Source organism: Anas platyrhynchos, chromosome 22 (genome assembly GCF_047663525.1).
Source record: "Anas platyrhynchos isolate ZD024472 breed Pekin duck chromosome 22, IASCAAS_PekinDuck_T2T, whole genome shotgun sequence".
In the NCBI taxonomy this organism is placed as follows: Eukaryota; Metazoa; Chordata; class Aves; order Anseriformes; family Anatidae; genus Anas; species Anas platyrhynchos.
In genome coordinates this window covers 5,061,737-5,076,365 of record NC_092608.1, presented here as the reverse complement: position 1 = coordinate 5,076,365, position 14,629 = coordinate 5,061,737, and the positions used below count along the sequence as shown (strand labels likewise).

At 46.7% G+C, this 14,629-nt stretch overlaps 1 protein-coding gene across 6 annotated transcripts in view; it reads right to left on the bottom strand.

The window, feature by feature from the left end:
• DISP3 (dispatched RND transporter family member 3) overlaps positions 1-14,629 on the bottom strand; it is a 136,343-nt gene that overhangs the window by 103,975 nt on the left and 17,739 nt on the right. For 2 of the 6 annotated variants that reach the window (XM_072026903.1, XM_072026906.1), the window contains exon 1: positions 719-851. The gene's annotated coding sequence lies outside the window, so the exon portion shown is untranslated. Of the gene's footprint in view, positions 1-718; positions 854-8,774; positions 8,897-14,629 lie in introns of those variants that run through there. The other 4 variants (XR_011804640.1, XM_072026907.1, XM_072026904.1 and 1 more) reach the window with 4 other exon arrangements.

Genomic DNA, 14,629 nt, shown 5'->3' with positions numbered 1-14,629 from the left:
CATCTTCATGGCCTCCTCTGGGCTCACTCCAACAGGTCCATGCCCTTCTTATGTGGGGGGCCTCAAGGCTGAACTTGTCTCCTCTGGGGTCCTTTGTTTGCCTCTGGAAGAGCCTCTCCCTGGTTCAACCATCCCACAGACAGCGGGTACCCACACGCCCTAAGGAGATATTAAAGTCTGGGGGTGTGATTTCCAGTGTCACAGGAGCTGCTTTTACAGCACAAGACAGGCTGAGCTGTATCTAGCTTACCTCCAGCAGATTCTCCGGTGCCGTCTGAGTCACACGGACTATGTGGAGCCATTTGAGTTTATGATCCTTTTATCTCTCTGACCAAGGGATCATAAGCTGCTTCCCCCAAGAAGAATAATGAAGCCTCATACATTACACATCCCCCAAAGGACTTAATTCCCCTTAATCTAAGGGGAGGATTTGCCTCCAGTCTCCAGCCCTTTTATTATCCATTTGTTGCTCCATCTGTAGCACAGATCATAAAGGATTTTGTTATTTTTTAAGTCAACCTTTGCTTGGGCCTCATTAAGGCCTTGCACAAAGTCCCAGGCTGCTCACAGCTCAGAGAAACAGAGTAAGACGGAGGCAGTGAAGCCTGTATGGCCTCATCCTCCCTCATAACAGCGCACGGCAAGGACAGGGGGATGGCTGGCTCATAACCAGAAAAAGGAAATGATGGGTCAAGAGAAACACGGCAGTGGCACTTACCCTTCCCTCAGACCCATGCTTGCAGTGAAACGGGATGTTCTGACAAATGAGGACGGTCCTGCTCTGCTGAATTTCCTGCTATCCACACTGCAGAAGTGGCAGGAACAGCAGCCAGCGAGCCAGGATTCCTCTGTGCTACACAAGGTGCAAAAATATACATGTACAAAGGAGGTTGCTCCTGTCCCCCAGAGCACGCCCAGTGCTCAGCTTATTTTTAAATATGGATAGCATGCACAGCCTGCCGCTATGATGGGCTGTGGCTACTGGAGGAGCCTGGCTCTGAATATATTGCTGTGCTGCTCTCTGCCTCTCCCTCTAAGGCTGCAAACTGGGGCCTTACCATTCAATACAGTGGATTACTTTCTAGGTGCCATAATGGTACAACTGAGCACGTAATGGGGATTCGAGAGGGTTAAACAACACACTGCTTTCTCTGCTTTCATAGCATCTGCGTGCTAGCCAGAGGGGATACACGTCCATGTAACAGGCACTCCTCCAGTGCAGTTGCCCTGACTCCTCTATGAGCTGTGTGCGTATACATGTACACACTGCTGCCCCCAGAAGTGCTGCTGCTTTATTTCCTTCCTTTGCTGTTCTCCTCACTGGGCTAGAAACTGGCACTGAACCGAAAGTAATTTCCTTTCTTTTTAAATAAATAATAATTTAACAATGCATGCTGCTGAATTCATTCTTGCATCAAAGAGGAGATGATTGCACTTCCCAGGCCGGAAAGGCAGAGAAGGGAGGAAGACACAGCTTTATAATTAAATTTGCTTTTCCTCCTTTCTTTGTGCATCTCATTAAAAGAAAGAGTAGAAAAATGAAAGAGAGAAAAGCACACACTGAACCTTGTTTCTCAGCCTCGGGAGAAAGGCAAAACTCTCTCTTGTTTGTCTTTTGCTGCTACTTCCATGCAGCCTCACGGATAACCCAGGTGAGAGCCTTTCAGTTGGGTGGGGGTGCCCAGCAGAGTAGGAGAAAGCACAGCAGGAACAGCACAGCCATTTCTGCTGCTGTCTGGGGAACGAGCAGAGAGCTGAACCCCAAGAACTTGCCGTACATTTTCTTTGACACCTGACACACGTGCCATGCTATTAGGGGCACTATGCACACATGGCAGAGCCAAAGTGCCACAGCAAAGGGTGCTGTGACACGTTTAGGATTATTAGGCAAGCTATGTGGCTCGCTGTGCTGACAGAGCATCTGCTCTTCCTGCCTGCTCTGTCTGGGGCCTCAGTTTGATATGCCCAGGCTGCCCAGAAGCACCCCACTCACAGAAACGACTGGCATAAAGCCCCCCCGTACCATGATTTCCCTGGCAGGCACTGACTCCTGCAAGCTATGGCACTAGCAGAGTTTGAGGAGCATCCCTGCAGCTCTGACCAACCTCCCCTGTCCGGCGTGTGCTGGGACTGGGGCCCTGGAAGCCAGCCTGGATCCTGCAGTGTCTGCCTGGAGGGAACCCCCCCAGGGACTGGGGATTACTCACCCTTAAAGAAACTCACTGAATAAGCGAACAGCATGAAACACTCTCATTCAATCAATGCAAACAAGCACACTGCAACTCTCTCCGTAATGACCCTACACTCACAGCCATCTTTCTCAGTGGAAAAATAAATGATTCCGTACTAAGGAGGCTTTGCCAAGTATAGTTTATGAGAACAACAGAAACACTTTCCTTAATAAAAGGGAAGCTATTGGAACTTCTGTACTTAGATATTGCTCAGGTTAACTCCTTCAGAACATCCTCTGATCTCTGCTTGGGCTATCTCTGTCATTGCCTGGGTGCTACACAGGCTTTCATCCTGTGCATGGCATCCACACTGGCTTTAATCCCATGGAAGGACATCCCCTGAACTTGAAAGCAGCTCCCTTTCAGCAGGGACTTTGGTCCAGGAGCTGTCTGAATTCCATATCTCTCTCTTCCCCTACCTTTTCTCCTTTTGTGTACAGCAAGTTCTCTTTGCACCTTTACTATTTAGTATGGCAGAAGAGGAGGAAATCACCTTCAGCTTTCCTTGCCATCTGCATCCCAATTGCTCCGGTGGGATTTGGGCTGCATTCCAAATTGTTCCATTTGCAGTGGATCTGGGGCACAGGGAGGACAAGCTGACTGTGACATGTCTCAGTGGATAAGACTCCAGAGCATCTCGCTTCTGGAGCCTTTCTGTTCTGACTGCAGTAGTTACGGCTGGCTGGGGCTGCTGAGAGCTCTCCTTAATGTCACCCCACAATTTACCTGCCAATCTGCAGCATGGACTACTTAAAACAGAAAGCCCCCCTACAGACAAAATTCAAATGTGGAGAAATAATAAAAACTACAAAAGTGGCATTACTGTGCATTATAAAATAATGAAAGTGTTTTTTTTTTTCAATTTGTTTCTGCCCCAGATAGTGGCAGTGATCAGCACTTTACTAAAGATGCTTCTTCCCCATCCTGGCATATGTTATTACTGTTATTAATAGCGAGCCATTCCCGGGGGCAGCACTCTGTGCAGGTACATTTATTTCCTTCACAGCCCTGTCACCCCCTTGCTGGTGCTCCAGCTCCCTGCAGCACACCCCACTACGAGGCAAGGGAGGCACATGAACCTCAGGCAGCAGCCTACCACACTCCAGACACAGCCCAGCCTCATTCTGTCACTCAGGATGTGCCTGTTGTTAGTTTTATATCACCCAAATTGCATTGCAGGTTCCTCATACCACTGCTATTTCCCTGTTCCTTTCTCCTAAATCAATACTGCCCTTAGGAGGGATAAATAGTTGGACACTGCCTCCTTCCCTCTGAGCCAGCAGGAATGGGAGTTTTCAGAACTTGCTGCTCGGCAGTGAGGCAAACTTTCTCCCAGGAAAGCAAAACTTTCTTGTTTCTGAGTGCTGACCTTCTGTCCTCTGAGCAGGACTCGACACGTGCATTTCTTGGGGCAAGGGCAGGAGGGCTGCAACAAGCAGGTACTTGCTTGGGTGTTACATCCACGCAGCCTTGGGATCCCAGGCACTCCCTCACAGCAGGCCCAGAGATACAGACATGAGCAAGTAATGAACTGGGACTGAATATAATGTGTAACAGAGATGGAATAAGCACCCTCCAGCCAACCAAGGCGAGATAAAATGGACAACTGTATGCCTCTGATTCTCCACTTCCCACTGTCTAACTTGCCTACCTCAACTGCAAGCTCTCCGAGGAACTGACAGCGTGTCTCAGCATGTAATACAGCAGGAACATGCCCTTTGGGATTGCATGTCCTGTCACAGCAGAAATCACAGTGATAACTCAGCCTCAAATCTGGCAAAACAAGAGCAGGGGAAGTTTCTTGAGAGAAACTCCCCACCTGCACAACGCCCTGAGTCTGGGTTCAAAACACACAAGGTACATTCTCTCCTGAGACAAATGTGCCGAGCGCCTTCTTTTCCTCAATTTGTAGGATGTAACAACTGCTGGGGGTCTCATTTCCCTTCCCTACGTGGGAAGAGGCTCTGTGCAGTCACCAACGTGCTAACTCCGTCAGCAATGCCATCCAGAACTTGTGAGCAGTGGAGAAATCAATACAACCGGGCAGTTCAGCTGCTCTTTGCCCACTGGCCATGTTTGTCAGCAGCACAAGGGAACAGTGTGGAGCCGTTTAATAACACAGCTCATTAAGCTTCTGACAACAGGATATGATGGAACTGAGGCCTCAAACATTGAGCCTCACGAGTCTATTTGTATGTGCACTTTCAGGTTGGGTATGTTACATTTCCCAGCAGGTGAGGAACGCGTATCAGGCACAAGATCCAGAGGGAAGTTCCCTGGGGAAATGCTGTAGGAATCCCCCTGAGGGAGCAAAACAGAAAGCTCAGAAAAGTGCTTGGAAAACAGCTTACATGAAGCAGGTAGCAATGACCTAGAGGTGACAGTTTCTTTGTCTTCCTAATGGCAAGAAAGAGGGCAGAGCTCAGTTTTATCAGGGTACCTCCAGCTTCTGGCCACTCTGTTCCAGGTCGCAGTTTTCCTTGCCCCAGGATCTTGGCTCTAGGCTTCTCTGTTGCTTCAAATACCAACACTCATTGAGAAGCAGAGTTGTAATGAACAGCCAGAATCAGGTTCATAGCACTCTGTCGGTTGTGTTGAAAAGTCTTGCTGCAAACTTAGAGGTGGTTTCCACATGAGGAGAGCCAAGACCCTGAACCAGCCAGCAAACAGAACAGCGAGGAAACAGACCACCTCATTCCTCTGAGCCTAGCCACCTAAGTCATTGTATGCTGTTAGCAAGACACCCAGCACCAATTCAAGCACTTCCAGTAACAGATCCTCCACTACAATCCTAGGTAAGCCGTTCCAATACTTCATTATTACATTGTTGAAATTTTATTTCCAATCTAAGTAAGACTAGATACCCTTCTAGCTATTTAACTTCAGCCACTGGATCTCACCATGGCCACTGTCTGTTAGATTAATGAGCCTTCTATTATCAGAAATCTCTCTCCTTGTACTTAAAGGCTGCGATCAAGTCACCTCTTTAACTTCTTTCGTATATACCAGATGCAACTCCTTGGCACTGTCACATCTCACAGAGTTGTGTAAGGATGAATATGTACAAGTCATGACTCTGCAATGACAGAAAACAGACTTGCTGGAAGTGTAGTCATTATTCAGAGCTGTTCACTGAGTTTATCTGCTCTGGACATAAAATTCTGATAAAAAATCACTGGCTGGAGCAGCTGTTCCATTGCGGTTGGTCAGCTAAGTCAGACAGAACAGTTTCAATTGAAGATCATGGAGGTGTATAAATGTTCATGTTGACTCCTCCAAGTGCTTTTGCATGCAAGCTGAGATTACTTTTCAAGAACTCTGTATCAGCAAAATGCATCTGCTTCAACATTTGGGGAAAGAAGTATCAGGGACAAATTCAGAGTTTCAATTTTTCCCTTATATTCAGGAGTGGTAATATGATTTTGGCAGAGTGGGCACAGACTCAGTGACAAAATGGGCTCCATATTTTCAAAAAAGCTCAGCACCTGGGTGAATCCAGGCTGCTCTTTTGAAAACCAGGCATTAGCAAGTTAGGTAAAATCATGCAGTTTAATCATAGTGATTATTTACAGTATGCAGCCTGCTATGCCATTCTCATTCCAGCTCTTTGGCTGTTGCCACAGCTTTCATTTTGTTATTTACGTTTCCCCCTTGACTTCCTCTGGAAATGTGGCTACTTATTTCTCTTCTCCCTCCACCTCGTGAGAGCTCATAAAACAGCATGACAAGCAAAGATCTGAAATACATTAACACACAGCAATGCCGCTGAACCAGAAAAATCAAAATTAACGCAGTTTGGTTCTTGCCTGCCCAGTCCTGGCTTTCTTGTTCTCCACACAAACATCCTTCTCTCAGCTTGAAATTAGCATTCCTTTTAAATATTTTCACACTCTAAAATTGTTCCTAAATGTGCATATTAGCAGGTGGAACAACTTACTAAGTTACTCTTAGCAAGCTAACATTCATCTCAACAAAAGCCTATTACATTTAATATATATTATACTTCTCCTTACTTCCGAGGATCATAAAACCCAGGAGCACTAATGAAACCAACATACTGAGTCTTTACCTGGAACTAGAGAGATCAGGGTGCCAAAGACAGGGAAAAAAAAAAGCAAAAAAAAAAAGCATACATTTAAGGTGTGGAAGCACATTTGTGCAGGAGACCTTTGTGTAAGTTTAGCAAGACCTACATGTTCACAGGAGGTGGAGAGATGCTCCTTTCATACAGGTTTCCAAGCCAAATGATGGTTATAAGAACTTTCAAGACAATATTTGCTTGATCTGAACAAAAAATAAATAAAAAAGATGAAAAAAATGTTGTTCTGGGGAAATGGCACCAGAAAAAAAAAAAAAAGCCAAGTCTGTCATGCTGGGTCCTTGCTGTCAGACATTGAATTTAATAGGGCAACACCTTGGGTCTCTAGGCCACCTTTGACCTTTGATGGTGACAGAGCAGGTCACCTTTGGTTGTGCCAAGAGGACAGGGCTCCAACTTCTGCCCAGGCTGCTGGAGGGCACAGTGCTTGCTCTGACAACTGGAAGGAATTTAGTACTGCTCCAGTTAAATCACCTGCAAAAGCAACACGAACTGCACTTACGAAGAATCTTTTGCAGGTGTCAGTAGTGTCTGTACAGAAGAAAACCAATGTAGTTGGGGGGGGAAATGACCTTTGCAGAGCTCTGTCCATTCAGGTTTTTTCACACCTCTTGCTGGTATGACTACCTGGTAAAACATTACCACCAGCTCCGGGGCAGAATATAAAGTGCCTTTCAGCTGCAGACCTGTCAAGGACACAGGACTATGGTAGGCAGGAGTCTGAAAACACTCAGCTGCAAAATGGGAAGGGGGCTGGTGTTAGGTATTAGTTTAATCCATATCTGAGACAGAATTGGGTCAGACTCCTGAGAAGATGCACACACAGCACTGGCCTGGGAGGGGGGAGCCGGGAGCCCTTGTCTTACCTACTTACCAGCAAACACACTCCCAGCAGTGAAAGGGCTTTGCTCAAGACGTGTAATGTACAAAATCCCACCTAGTAACGCCCAGAAGGTTTAAATTTGTTTTTGCACTGTTCCTGGGTTGTAATTGTTAAGCAAGGATCAAAGAGATTGTGGCAATGTAGTTTGGTCAGAGAAAAGAGAGAGCAGGGAGGGTTTCTAAAGGATTCAGACAGCTGAAAGATATTTAGGTGTGCTTGGGACACTTTGGGGAAGTGGGACTGGGATGGGGCTATATTCCAGCCTGGATATGCACCTACTGGGCACTGGGGACTGCTGCTGGGCTGCTGCTACTGTGATGGCAATAAGGCAGTGTGAGGAGCAGGGATGCCCAGCTGGCAGCCTCCATCACCAAGGGGAGCACAGGATGGCCCCTGTGGGACACACAGTGCTCGAGCCGCGTGTGTCCTACTCAGTTCACTGCTGCTACTCCACAGGAGAGAAGGGGCAGTGGGAGTGCTTCAATACATACCTCTGCATTGCAGCAAGTATGCAGAGCCCCAGCACCCCGCAGAAGGGGAAGGGACCAATGTGTCTGGCCCCACCCCGGTCCCACCCACCTTCCCCAAAACCACAACTCAGAAATCCACTCTGGCTGGCAAGTCTCTCCCCTTCCTCCTCTCCTCCTTCTACCTACCTGTTTGCCAGGGATGGTATAACAGGGGCAGGGGATAAATCAGGTGCTATATCAGAGTGTTCTGTCCCTGACTGTGTAAAGAGCAGCTTTTGTGACTTCCTGATGTGATTTACCATACAATGACAACCTTTAATGTCCGCCAGTGTTATAATCTACTTTATCTTAATACAATCTTCCCCTGCTGAACTCTCTGGAGTCTTAACTGCTATTTTCAATGGAATTTTTTTTATTATTATGACTTGATACTGTGATTACTGTCGCACTCCCGCTCTTTGTGGAAGGGGAAATTAATAAGTTTTTTCTTAAGCACTTTGCACCAGAGCTGAATACCAATCAGCCCCCAAGCTGGGTCCCTGCGCCTGCTGGATTCAATTATGATCCTTTGCTCTGACTTTCCAAGACACAGCCATTTTCAGATCAACAGCATGTCAGCACATCAGGCCCTGTTTCACTTGCCAAAGGTACTCATTGTGGGGAGGAAAGGTGACAGGCACTGGGTGGGGGAATGTGTGGCTTTTCCACCACTCTCCTATGACTACCACATCTACAGTGATCTCCACTCACATGCCCCTGTATCAGGGCATTTGGACTCATCATGCTATAGAGAGGAGGGTCTTCCTAAACTTTTACTCTTCTTAAACTTCTATTTTCTTCTGCTCAAGAGAGTCTTCTGCCTTTCTGGTCTCCACAGGCCAGCAGTGACCTGGTCTGCAGCATTTACCCAGAGAAACTGTGGATGCCTCATCCCTGGAAGTGTTCAAGTGCTTTGAGCAGCCTGGTCTAGTGGGAGGTGTCTCTGCCCATGGCAGGGGGGTTGGACTTAGACAATCTTTATGGTCCCTTCCAATCCAAACCATTCTATGATTCTGTGATTTGTATAAGCAAGCAGTAAAAGGAAGGCTTACCCACAAAATGCTGCTTCTTCCATGATAACATCATATTTCTTCCAGTACTGAGTGCATTCGGTCTGTCACTGAAGTACTTCACTGTGAAAGATGGCTGGCTGTCCCGATTCCTCAGCAATACACTGCGATAATTGAAAGGCAGAGAGGGCGTCATTGCTCCATGCCTTGAGTTAGATTGATCCCACTTTGCCTTTCACCATACTGCTAGCTATGGCACAAAGTGATTTCCTTCTGCGAGGTGGCATTTCACACCTTGTTTGGACAGGTGTAATTGAGCACATAAGGATGAGGACATGCAGGGGAATACACTTGAGCTCTCATTTTCTACAGTTTTCCTTCTAAACAAAGGCCTGAAACAGAGGCACTGGGTCGGTATACCTGGCATCCTACAACTGGGAACACACGAGGAATGGATGTTTAATTCAGAAGGCTCCACAGAATAGATACCCAGCCTGCCTCAGTGCAAGCAGCCACAGGCATTTCCTAACTCTCTGCTAAAAACACCTAAGGTATAAACATCTAGATGGAACTGACTCTGAAATACAGCAGAAAGAGATCAGGGCAGAATGTGGGCATTGTGTGTGTCCTAAGCTCTTGGGGATGATGCTAGAGCATTTGCCTTTCCATTTCCAGTTCTTTCAGGACCATCAAGCCCCCGACCTGCCAACAAGCCAACTGCTAAGGCAGCACTGGCTGAGTGAGCAGCCAGGCTCAGAGCCCAGGCAGCAGAGCTATTGCCAGTATTGACCAGGAAAACTGAAAAAAGTGAACATACTCTCTGTAATTAGTCAACTTGATGGATGTCATCGGGTTTGTTTGCTTCCTGCAAAGATGCCAATAGCCTAACAGAGCACACTTCCCCATTATGTAATAAAACCATACAGGTAATTAAAAAACTCCTGGCAGGACTACAAACAAGAACATTATCTATGAACTGTTTCGGTGGAGCAAGAGGAAATGGAAACTGAAGATTCCACTTCATTTGAGGGGAGACAGATTCAAGGGATATTTGAATAAAAGCTGGGCCAGCAAAGAATCATATATACATCAACATCACCTTCTTTTCTGCTACAAAATACCCCTTGGCTATTGCAGCATTGCTAAAGGTCCCAAATTAAATTAGAGCCTCTGTGCACTGCTTTTATTCTATATCAACACCTCCGAGATTTTATAGAAAAACAGACAAAAATAGGCACGTCCTATTTTTCAGTTGAGAAGGAGAGACACGGGAGTTGTCCTCTGTCTCACCAGTCAGTTCCTGAAGTGCACAGATACCTGTTCTCTTAATGTCTAATCCAACACCCTGCCAGCTCACTCAGCCCCACTTTACAAGGAGCAGAGGCTGCAGCTGAGCACTGTGATGGAAAAACGCTTGGAAAGCAAGCAGCGGACAGCAGTGGCAGGGTTTGCTTGCTGTCAGATTCATCTGACTTGGCGTTACGAGGGAAAGAAGGGGCAGTGATGGGATAAACAACCTAAAACTGTGGGCTAAGCAGGAGGTTTGGTGAGGATCTTGCACCCTGCCTGAGCTAGCAGTGAAGAGCCCACTCACGAGCAGGGACAGAAAACAGAGGAAAGGAGGGAGAGTGCAGGAGGTGAGAGTCAGACCTCAGCACAGTTCCCTGTCGCAGTGGCCTGTGGGTGGTTTCAAATTCCCTTTTTATGGCTACAGCAAGCAGCTGAAGATGCAGCTGGAGAATTAAATAAGCTTACTGGCACACTGACAGCTCATTAGGTATGTAAGCCCAGCAGCACGCAGCGCAGGCTGGTGCAGAAGAGGGCACAGAGCAAAGGCTTTGCAGCGGCAGCGCTCTTGCAGGGGTACCCCAGCAGCACACCACACCGGCTCTGAACAGCTCAGCGAGGACAAGGCAGGCTGCCCAGGTCATGGTTCTTAGGATATTCATAACTGCAGCAATATCCTTTCTTTCTACCAGGGCTTTTCTCCAAAAGAACTGACTCTCCAGGTGCCTTGCAGAATATATCAGGCCCCTTTTTGCTCATTACTGACATGCCGCCTCCACCTCAGTGAGCCTCTGATACTTATCCACTGACAGGGGCAAGAAGCAGAGAGCGATGTGTCCTATTTAAATGCACTCAGCACCTCATCACACCAGTGGCTGGCAGCGTAATAGCTTCATACAACTCCTGCTGAAGCCAGAAAAATCTAAGTATGGGCTTCAATGAGAGCCTGGAAAAAATCACAGATTTATGACAAGTCTTTGCCAAATCCTGTAAATCACTCCGATTTCCTTCCTCTGGTGTACCTGAGAAATATCACCTTCCTATCAAGGATCATGAGCAAGCAACTGTGACCTTAATGCGCATCGATATTAAAGGGCAGGTGCCCCGGACAGCAGCTTAACGGGAGATTTTGGGCAGAAAGGTCGACCAGCTATGCCACACGCAGCACAGATTAGAGCAGGTTTAAGTCAGAAAGCAGCATTCGAGAGCTAAGGGGACAATTTTCATCCTGCTATTCCTGTCGGTCAGAAATCAATTGGGAGGCCTTAGGTGACCTTTCCCTGCCTCAGTTTCCCCTCGATCACAACGCAATTAATTTGTTAATGCTTCTGCCTCATTAAGGACTAGCAGGCGGTGCTCTGGGCATGTGGGCTAGTTCTTTGCCAGGCACAGAGCCTCACACGACGTACCGACAGGAGCACAGATCACAACCAAATGGGATGCTAGCTATGCAAGGGGAGAGGCAGAGACACAGATTAGAGCTGTATCAATCGGGTGACTCACCAGAATCCAAACAGTCACCAGGGCTTAAGTGCGGTTTATTTATAGCTGCTGTGAGCACAGAGCAGCTAGATCGCACAAAGACAGCTGAGAGAGGAAATGTGTTGGTTTTTTTTTCTCTATTATTTTACCCCTGGGGAATGTATCTTGCTCACAGGAAGAGATAATTAAATCAACAATTAAAGCCACAAAGATTCCTGAGTCACAGACAATAGTGCATTGTATCTGACCTCTTCTGCCGTGCTTACAAGGCCCAGAAGTGATCTTGCTGATCTAAGAAACGCAACCCTCTGGTACAGGAAAGTCACAGGCAGCCAGAGCTGAAGTTGGAAGAAAGCAGAGAAGCAGCCAGGTGGGCTGGAGAGGAACAGGGTGTACAGGGACTGCACCACTTCTGCACCGCTCAGCCAGGGCCCTGATCTTCCTTGGGGGCCTTGACACTACAAATAATGAATTTTTCAAACTGCGCGTTGACAGAAATAGTGTGAAACTACCCTGAGGTAAGCAATTTCTTCCAACACTGCTCCTTCAGGTCTAGGAGACAGGCAGTACCAGCCAGCTTGGGAGCTAGAAAACAGCTCTATAGAGCCTGCCCAGCAGCCCCAGAAGGAATAATGCCACTCACATTCTTTGCCAGCAAGAGCTCTCTCTCTTCCACTACTGCAAGAAAACAGCAGACCCCTTTAACCTCGATAAATAGTTCTTACAGTTTACAGAAGCATCATTAAAGAAAAATGTAAGCATACAAAAGAAAAAATAAGGCAGAATTTCTCCTAGCAGTCTTTTGGTGGCAAAGCAGCCTTATTAGCCGATAGGAGAATTCCCAATGCAGCCTGTGTTCTAAAACATGTGGGAAATAACATCTCTCGGTGACTTTTCTCTGACACAAAAGGGTTTGTAACAACAGTGCTGACAGGATCCGAAGCTGGAACTCCAGATTTTCAGCTTTGACAATGGAATTATTGCACATTATTCTTTCTAAGTGAATTAAACCCATTAATCATCATAATTAGTAATGCTCTGTGTCAGTGATATGGTAACAGAGCTAGTCATTATACCGTGCTATTAAGAAACTAAAGAATGATACCACAGCCACTACACGCTGCTGCTGCCACTGGCTGCCTGCGGAGGAGGATGTTAATGCCCAAGGCTTAAGAAGGACTCCAACATCAAAGAGATACGAGGTCGGCAAGAGATACCATCACTCCCTTGCTGGCATTCAAGCCCGGAGGTGCTGTGAAATAGCAGAAGAGCACAAATCTATCCTTGGTGTGGTTCTGCTTGAGCCACGTCAACCATGGCAGAAATGATTTTGGCCCACGAGGCTTCCCTCTTGATTTGTACCTAGAAAAGACAATGACTGTTGAGTGTGACGACAGTTCCAGTCCTGTGGCACAAGGGATGGGATGGGTTGCAGGATAAGTCTGCAAGGATGCTGAGCTTTGGCACATTTACCCCAGTGCTGCTCTCATCAACATTTCATCACCACGTATACTGGAACTGCATTAATAATGTGGCTACCAAATATTAAATATCTATCCATTAACAAATGACTGACCGATAAACATTTATCGTGATGGAAGTGTGCTATACTAACCCATAATACATAATACTCAGATATTGGACATCTGTTGAGCCTTTACAATCTATTTATGAAGTTTGGAAAATCTGATTGTAGCCCACTTGCCTTTGTTTTAATTTAGTTACATGCACGGGCTGCAAGTGTCAGGGGGTACCCCTTGTGCTAGGTGCAATGCAACCTCAAAAAAAACACCCCTGATGATCCCTGCCCCAAAGAGCTTACTTACCAGGTAAACCACAACAAAAAACTTTTTCAACCAGTTATTCTTCCTTATTTTGCAAAATATCTCTTGAGAGAGGGAGATTTTTTTTTTAATCTAACAGATTTGTTACCTGAAATCAGTTATCAAAATGTTTCACTAATTTCATTTTCTATCCCACTCACTAGTCAAGCTAGGTTGCTTAGTTACAATTGTCATTTTGAATTATTTCTGCTTCATTTGTCTGATTCGACAAACAATGAGTTCCCTGATTGATTCTGATGTTGATGCTGACAGAAACTGAATTTAAAATTTCCTTCCTGCCTGGTAGGACTGGATGGTATGAACATTGTGGAAAGAGAACACAAAGGAATCAACCTCAACACCTGCCTTATACAGAAATGATGTTCCTCCCTGTGACACCAGTGAGACAACTTGCCTGGGGTGTGTGAAAGGCAGAAATAAACCGGTGCAAACAGATGAGTATTTGCCCTTTCATCCACGTATACCTCTGCTGGGTGAGAAGCCATTGTCCTGCAGTAGCTGTCCTTATCAGTCGTAATTCCACAACACGTTCTTAGGACAAGTGCCCAAATTATCCATAAATTTGGCATGTGGCAGACCCTCACAGAACTATGTGCCTTGTTGGATTGCACCTTAAATGTTGTTAAAAGCCCCAGCCCTCAGCTCCATGCACATAGCAGCCTGTTCTCCAGCACCCCCTTCTTTAACACATGCTCCACTCCATTCTCTTCACATCACATCACATCAAATCTTTCCTCCTTACCTTGCCACCCCTCCCACACCAGCTTCTAAAAACTGCTTCTTAAGAATACATCTGGGGCTCCGAAGCCAAGTATTTCCTATATTTTGAGCTCCATCTAGTGATGTAACCGAAGCCTTGTCTCCAGCCAAGCTTCACACTGCGTGCAAGGTATTTTGTGCTGGACATGAGGGGTGTGGGATTGAACAGCACTGGGCAAGAAGCCTTTCTGTCCGAGAAGACATCAGTAACTACAGCTTGTCAGCATCTCACATGGCTGTGTGGCATAGGCTACAACATCACAGGAATGTTCTTTCACTGGCTGTTGGGGGGCTAGGTAGAAAGCTAGAGGAAAATCCAGGGTACAGCATAGCCCAGCAGATTCCCAAAGGATTGCCTTTATATTCAGCACGACAGCTCCTGGCTCTTGCCCTCAGTGGGACAGCTCTCCCTCTCCAGCTCCTCTTGCAGCCGTAGGGCTGTCAGGAGCTAACCACGTTTTAGCGGTGCCTTCTCACAGGGAACGGGCTGGCCTCCCAGCATTACAGGAGGATGCTTGGTACTTG